The sequence below is a fragment of the Gallinula chloropus genome (genome assembly GCF_964237585.1).
Source record: "Gallinula chloropus genome assembly, chromosome: 5".
NCBI classification, from domain to species: domain Eukaryota; kingdom Metazoa; phylum Chordata; class Aves; order Gruiformes; family Rallidae; genus Gallinula; species Gallinula chloropus.
The window spans coordinates 1,653,774-1,661,172 of NC_140090.1; positions in this window are offsets into that span (position 1 = coordinate 1,653,774).

Genomic DNA, 7,399 nt, shown 5'->3' on the forward strand with positions numbered 1-7,399 from the left:
CAGAGCTGTAACCTTTTTTGATGACATAAACAAAAGGGGCAGCAGCAGCCTTTCTTTAATTTAAACAAGTTCCCAAGTCCCTTGGCTCTCTGCCTTTCTCTTTTTTTTATTTATTTCCTAACAAATGCCAGAAGCCTTTTCTGCAGAAAACTGGAAATCACCAGTGGCCAAACCACCGGATCTGTGCTGTTGGTCCGTGTCCTAATGGGGTGTCAGCGCTGGCTGCTGCCTGGAAGTGGCAGATGGCTGCCTGCCCTGTTTATTCGGCATCCCCCGCCTCGGCCACGGCACCCATGGGTGCAGCATCCCTTGCCATGTGTGGCCAGATTTGGCTTGCCCACTCCTTAGCACCCATGGGTGCAGCATCCCTTGCCATGGGTGGCCAGATTTGGTTTGCAGTCCCCAGCACCCATGGGCGCAGCATCCCTTGCCATGTGTGGCCAGATTTGGTTTGCACTCCCCAGCACCCATGGGCGCAGCATCCCTTGCCATGTGTGGCCAGATTTGGTTTGCACTCCCCAGCACCCATGGGCACAGCATCCCTTGCCATGGGTGGCCAGATTTGGTTTGCCCACTCCTAGGCACCCATGGGTGCAGCATCCCTTGCCATGGGTGGCCAGATTTGGTTTGCACTCCCCAGCACCCATGGGCGCAGCATCCCTTGCCATGGGTGGCCAGATTTGGTTTGCCCACTCACTGCTCCATACCCAGCCCTCAGTACAAACTGCAGTGCAAGTATCGAACAGGAAATATTACAGTGGCTCTTACCGCCATTCATTAATTAGATTAAGCTGTAATTATGTTGCCTTTTTATTAAAAGCCCGAGCAGTGTATGGGTGCAGGCCAGGCACCCGCTGCTGCCTCTGGTTAATTATTGATCACTCTGTTTGCGAGCTGGCCCACGAGTAACTCATAAACTTCCCCAACGCATTCATCACTCGCTAAGCACAGCGCGTGGCTGCCGGGCCCGGCTCTGCCCCGGGTGGCTCACAGCCCGCCCGCCCCGCTGGTTTTGGCTTTCCCACTGCAAGTCTGGACTGGGGAAGAGGAGGGAAGAGGCAGGATCCCAGCTGGGCTTGCAGGGCTGTTTGAATTAGCTGTTTGGGGGAATGGCCTCACAACAAACGCTGTAGCTGATGTGAAGTGAAGGAACAAAGTCAAACCGAGCTGAACGGATTCCCGTATCCCAGTGAATATTTACAGGAAGCCTGGCTCTGACACCGTGTGAGCAAAGCACAAGGAGAGAAACAAAAGGACTACGAGGCCAGCTAAAAATAAATCACGGAATCACAGAATCATAGGGGTTGGAAGGGTCCTGGAGCGAGTGCAGAGAAGGGCAACCAGGCTGGGGAAGGGGCTGGAGGGCAAATCCTCTGAGGAGCAGCTGAGGGAGCTGGGGGTGTTGAGCCTGGAGAAGAGGAGGCTGAGGGGAGCCCTTCTCCCCACCTCCCCTGCCCTGCCAGGAGGGTGCAGAGAGGTGGGCGATGGTCTCTGCAGCCAGGGGCCAGGAGATGGGACAAGGGGCAATGGGCTCAAGCTGCCCCAGGGCAGGGTCAGCTCAGCTGGGAGGGCAAAGTTCTTCCCTGGCAGAGTTGTGGGGCTGTGGCACAGGCTGCCCAGGGAGGGGGCTGAGTCCCCACCCCTATATGTGTTTAAAAAAAGGGTAGACCAGGTACTTAGGGATATGGTTTAGCATAGAACAGGAACAATTGGACTTGATGATCTTAAAGGTCTTTTCCAACCTTGTGATTCTGTGATTCTGTGACCTCAAAAGATCATTGGGTCCAACCCCTCTGCCAAAGCAGGTGATGAAAATGACTTTTCCATTTTAAAAACTTAGAAAATAAATGTAGAGATGTAGAAATTTTATCAATTTATGATAAAATGCCAGCTGGGCTTATAGCAACTGAGGGAATTCTGTGTTTTGAGCTCCCAGGACACGTGATGGAAACACTGTTCCCATAACGCTGGTGCGATCGTGCCCTCCTCAGCGTCTCCTCAAATTTAAAATGATCTGTTTATGAGGTTAGAAAGACTTTGTCAACTTATTATTTTGCTCTCATAAATCCTTTTTCATCTGAGAGCAGTTTATAAACATGAATGAAGCCACAACACACCCATGCAGGGCCTGTCCTATCCTACCTGTTGGACGAGCGTGTAGTCAGGAACAGAGCTTGCCCAGGTTTCCACAGGAGAGGACATTTCCTTGCACTCTGCAGAGCTTCCTATACCATGGCAGATTCAAAATACTTACAAAAAACAGGAAAATGAGATGATGTTTCCTTAAGAGACACCGTTAAAAGGGGAAAATTGGGTGGTTAATTTTGCAGGGTTAATTGCAAACCACAGCGACAGAGAGTTACAGATCCTGAGGCAGCAGCACCCAGGAATCACCTTCGAGTAGCAGGGCCATCCTCTGCTCTTACACCTAGAAGTACAACTGGGTCCTGCTGTGAGAGGGACACATGCCTCGGAGCAAAGGATATCCCTGCTCCAAATTGCTCCCAAAGGCATCGCTAATCCCTTGGAGGTTAAGCCTGGAGGGAGCCAAATTCTCTAGAAAACACCCCAAATTCTCTAGAAAACACCCCAAAAGGCAAGCTGCTCACAGCCAAAGGGGTCAGGGAGCATCCCTCCGGGGAGGCCAGCTGCTAGCCCTGCCCTAGCCAGCATGGTGGCTGGGAAAAGGCAGCACTTGCCTTTCCTGTGTCACATTTCTGCTCCCAGCCTCAGCAGCATCTCCTGTCTTTGAGTTGTCCTTTCCAGAGGTGCCTCTTGTTGGTCCTCGAGCACGGCACCCTAGCCCCAGATCGTCGGGTGCCTCTGCTTTTCACTGTGCCACAGGATTGGGGTGAGGACCTGGCAGTTCTTCAGGTAAGCATCTCCCACTTGAATTGTCCTGTCATGAGGAAAAAAACATACTAGGTATTTGATACCCCTTGGGAGAGGAAAAGAATCGATGTGGCAACATGTTAAAATAGTACAGGAAGCCCCACTTTCCAGGTGAAGCTCTGAATTGCCAACGTGACACGCTGCTCTGCTGGGGAGAAAAGCCACAGAGAGAAGTGAGAGCTGTTGCTGGTGGCAGTGACGCTGCCGCCCTGCCGCACGTCCGGCTGTGCGGACACAGCTATTTCACCCTGTGCCAGCAGACTGTGTTGAGGTCACACGCAGGATCCTGCTGATGAGGGTCTGGGTTTGTCAATCATATCTGAAGGGCATAATCCAGTGCTTAACATGTTGATTTCTTTTACTTCTCATTCCATCAACCCCTGGCAGAACAATGTCTTCTTTTCTGACACCTCTCTCATTAACCTGTGTCACTAGTTACCTGCAAGGGTTAATTTGGCAGCTTGCTCATGTGTCTCATGACCTCCCTCATCTCTTTTGTGACAGGGTTCTGTTTTGATTCGTTCTCTTTTTCTGTTGAAGAACTGGAACAAGCCTGGCAGCACAAACCGGATGCGTTTGGTCATCCACAATCAGCTGACTGCTGAGCACACATTAAATGTGCAGGATGGTGCCGGTGTCTCTGACACGGTGGGTGACTGTCTGGGGCGGAGTTCAGGCACTCTGTCCTCTCCCCTCCATGAACAGCCATACAGGTGGCTGGATGTAGGCAGAACTAATTAAAAACATGCATCTGCCTATTCTAGACTGTCTGGCTAATTACATGCTTCAAGGCACGGTATGTCTGGATGCTCTTGTCTTGTGTCAGGACGTGTATCCCAAAATAACATGCAGTCTTGTCACCCTGCACTGAGTTCTGACTACTTGCAGCCACAACTCTGAAAAGCACGAGCCAGGCCTGTCAGGCATTCTCAAAAACGATGTATTTTGGGATGCATCAGTTGTGAAGCAGCACGGAACTAGAGCTGTCCCAGTACACAGAGTGTGATCACACACAGACAGACCCAGACCCGGTCTGTGGTCCTGCAGGAAGAGCAGCTTACACACTGTCTGGGAGCACACTGTTACCAGATAACGAGATGCAAAGCAGCCTACTGGCAGTTTTCATTCAGAGCTTAAACACTCCCAGTGAAAGGACATTGAACTTTGGAGCTCATGAGAGGAAGCATCTGATCTGAAGTTTGCGCTGGGAAACAATTGGGATTGCCTGACAGCCACATTCCTCCCTGGTGTATTCAGAGAAGGGGACGTGGCTGGAGGCCAAACTGTGCCAAAGGCTGGCAAATTTGTTGACAGGACCTGGAAAAGTGTTTCCCAAAGACTCATGGACCCAGGCCTTAGTCTTAGGTGGGTGCTGTGCATAACAGAGGTGGGGAAAAGCGGGATCAATCAGTTTTGGCTGCCTAATCTCTCCTTCTTTCCCCTCCAGGGCGGCTAATGTAAGAGGAATCCTACTGTGTGACAACAGGTACAAGAAAAAAGATCTAAGATTAGAAAAATAAACGCACTCCAGTTAACATCAACTTGCTTCCAAGCGTGCTGCAACAGCCACACATGAAAAAGAGTCTGGGATGCTTTTATGAGGAAACTTGAGTGCCTGGGCTGAACAGCAAAAGCCAAGGAAAGCGTAACAATAATGAATCAAGGTCTTTAAACAGCAAGGCTGTGTTCCATTTAAGTGGCATCAGACTGTGTGTACAGTAAAAGTTGTTATTAAAAACGCTCAGGCTTTTCCATGGTTGTCCGAACGCTGCATCGTTTCTCATGCAAGGGCACGATGGACACAACGTCTGTCTGTCTGCTGGGCAGAGGGACATAAAAACACAGAATATGAGCGTGCTTCTTGCCGACTCCCCTCGTCGCCAGCAGCACCTAACAGTAAAATCAGAGCTGAGGGGGAGAGAGTCTCCCCACGTACATCTTGAAATGCTTTACGCAGAACTATTTTCAGCGCTTCTCTGTTTAATCAGTTTCTCTGCCTGCACAACTCCTACACAGAGCACCAGGGGAGAGAGACTGTTATAGAAAGAGGGAAAAAAAATACTTCAGTAAACCACAAAGTAAACTAGAGGGCAGCTGGAGAAATACAGAGAATCCAGTCAGATACAAAACAAAGCTAGAAGCTTCAGCAAGCCGCTTCCGCGCGCTAGGAAAAAGCTTCCCAAGAGTTACCCAGGTTTTCTTAAAGTACACACTTTGGACAATATGAATTGTCCTTTAAAACATCTGTTACGAAAGTTAAGGCTGGAGATTAAATATTATGACAACGCGTTGTTACAGAAGTAACATGGAAAGCTCGGAGTTGGCCCCTCTGGTGTGTGGCAGGGCGGTGAGGAGGGGAAAGCACTGACTTCCTGCAAAGTCCGGCTAATCCATCAGTCTGGAAAAACAGACTCAGAAATCACTTTTTTTTTAAAAATAGCTGTTATTCTGTCCCCTCCAGTGCTTCCTCAGAGTCCTCCTTAATGAAGAGTTTGTTCCTGCAGGACTTGGGATAACTGGCAGTGCCCTTAGTATTTTCTTTCCTCTTCCCGGGCCTTATGATTACTATGGATTTTATAATTTATCGTGCATTTTATCATTTACTGTTGGATTTAGGTTTTTCCATTGTGAAACATCCCACGGCTTTGGCTGTGGAGTCACCTAGAGCAGAAGTTCTGTACCTGCTTCTGGACTACATGTTCCTGCAGCTCTGTGTGAGCCTGGGGGGTTCAGACTCGGCACAGGCAGGTTTTGGGTCCCACCACAGGCTGATACAAAAACTGGAGCAAACTTACATGGAGATGTGTGACACTGTGCTCGGTACTGAGGGGGGGAAAAGGACGTTACAGGATTTGATGGGCTGGAGAAGCTCTCCATGTATCTGGATGTGCAGCTCTGTGATTACAGCACCCCGTGTGATACTGCGAAGAGGAAGGGAGCTGAAGTGTGAGAGAGAAATCTCATTGTCTTCAATTATATGCGACTCGTTACAGTTTCCTATTTAATTCCTAACACTACTGCTTATTGCACCTCTGCACAAACGGGTGCTTCCTTTTTGAAGCAATTAAAGGAATTAGCGCCGTTTTTATCCGGCCCGGTCCGTGAGGTGGAATTTTAAGTTCCTGTTTAATTAGCAAATTTAAGGGCGAGGGTGAGGCGCTCCATTTTGCCTCAGAATTCTGACAGAAAAGAGCTCGTTCCCAGCCGGCGCCTCAGGGTGCGCAGCCATGGCCGCCAAGGCGGGACGAGGGTGCCACCTGCGGACTGCCGCCAGCCCTGGGACAGCACAGAGGCTCCAGCCGGGAGGTGAGCCTGGCTAGGGTGTAATTAGCTCGCTGCTGGTGCAGTTTATTCATCACAGGGCACCACGGCACGCTTGGCAATGCCCAGGAGGGGCCCGGGTGAGTTGAAATAGACGGTCCTAGCGTGCAGGACGCCTGAGAAGGGCGAACTGTGCTGTCGTTTCTGAGGGAAAAGGGATGTTCTCCGAGTAAAGCTGCTAAAAATGGGATCTAAACACATGGGGGGGAATAGTCTTTGGGGTATTTCAGTAAAAACCCTGCTGCAGGCGCGTATCGCAGCCGAGGAGAAAGGCTGGAGCCGAGCAGCACGGGAAATGCCGCCCGCTCGCACAGAGACCCTTCGGGCGCCTCGTTCCGCGCGGTCTGAGCGCCCGGCCCCTCCGCCAGCCGCCCTGAGGCGCCGCGCCGCGCCGCGCCTTCCCGCCCCGCTCCTTGCGGGTTAAGGACAGGCTCCGGCCGGCGCTGCCCTGACGATGACTGGGGCTCGCAGCCGCTCTGAGACGTGGCTCCGAACCTGAGGAGTGTGCGCACACCCCGCAGCGGACGGTGCCGGGGACGGACCCCCTGCCCGCCCCCCGAGACCGCTTCAGGCCTCGCTGCTTGGACAGAGCGGGCAAGGCGGCAGGGCTGGGGGGCCCTCAGGCGCGCTGCTCCCTGCCCACCGAGCCTCCCCTCCCGCAGCGAACTGCGCGGTGGCCTCTGCCCGCCACAGCCAGTCCCCCTCAGCGCTCCCCTCAGCGCTCCCCTCGCTGCGCCTCGCTGCGCTGCACCGCCCCTTCCCGCCCCCGCCCCGCCCCCGCCGCTCCCCAGAGCGAGGCAAGAGCAGCTCGCAGCCCCGCGGCCCACAGCAGACATCTAGCCGCCGCTAGATGGCGCTCCGAGACGTCACCGCCTTGCCCCGCCCAGGGAGGCGGGAGCGGGGCGGAGCTGCGCGCACGGCCCCCGCTGCCCCGCCCGCACCAGGGTCCCGGCCCTCCAGGGTGCCCCAGCCAGCGCCTGACGCCGCTGCTGCTCGCCCCGCGCTTCCCCGTCCCGCCCGGCGGTACCGATGCTCTCCTTCGCCTCCCCCGCCTGAGCGGAGCGTGGTCGCGGCGCCGGCGCTGCTGCCGTTCCTCCGCCACGCGGGGCAGGCGCGGCGGGGCAGGCGCGGGGGCCTGAGGCGGCAGTGGGGCGGCGGCGGCGGCGGGCCGGGGTGGCTGGCGGGG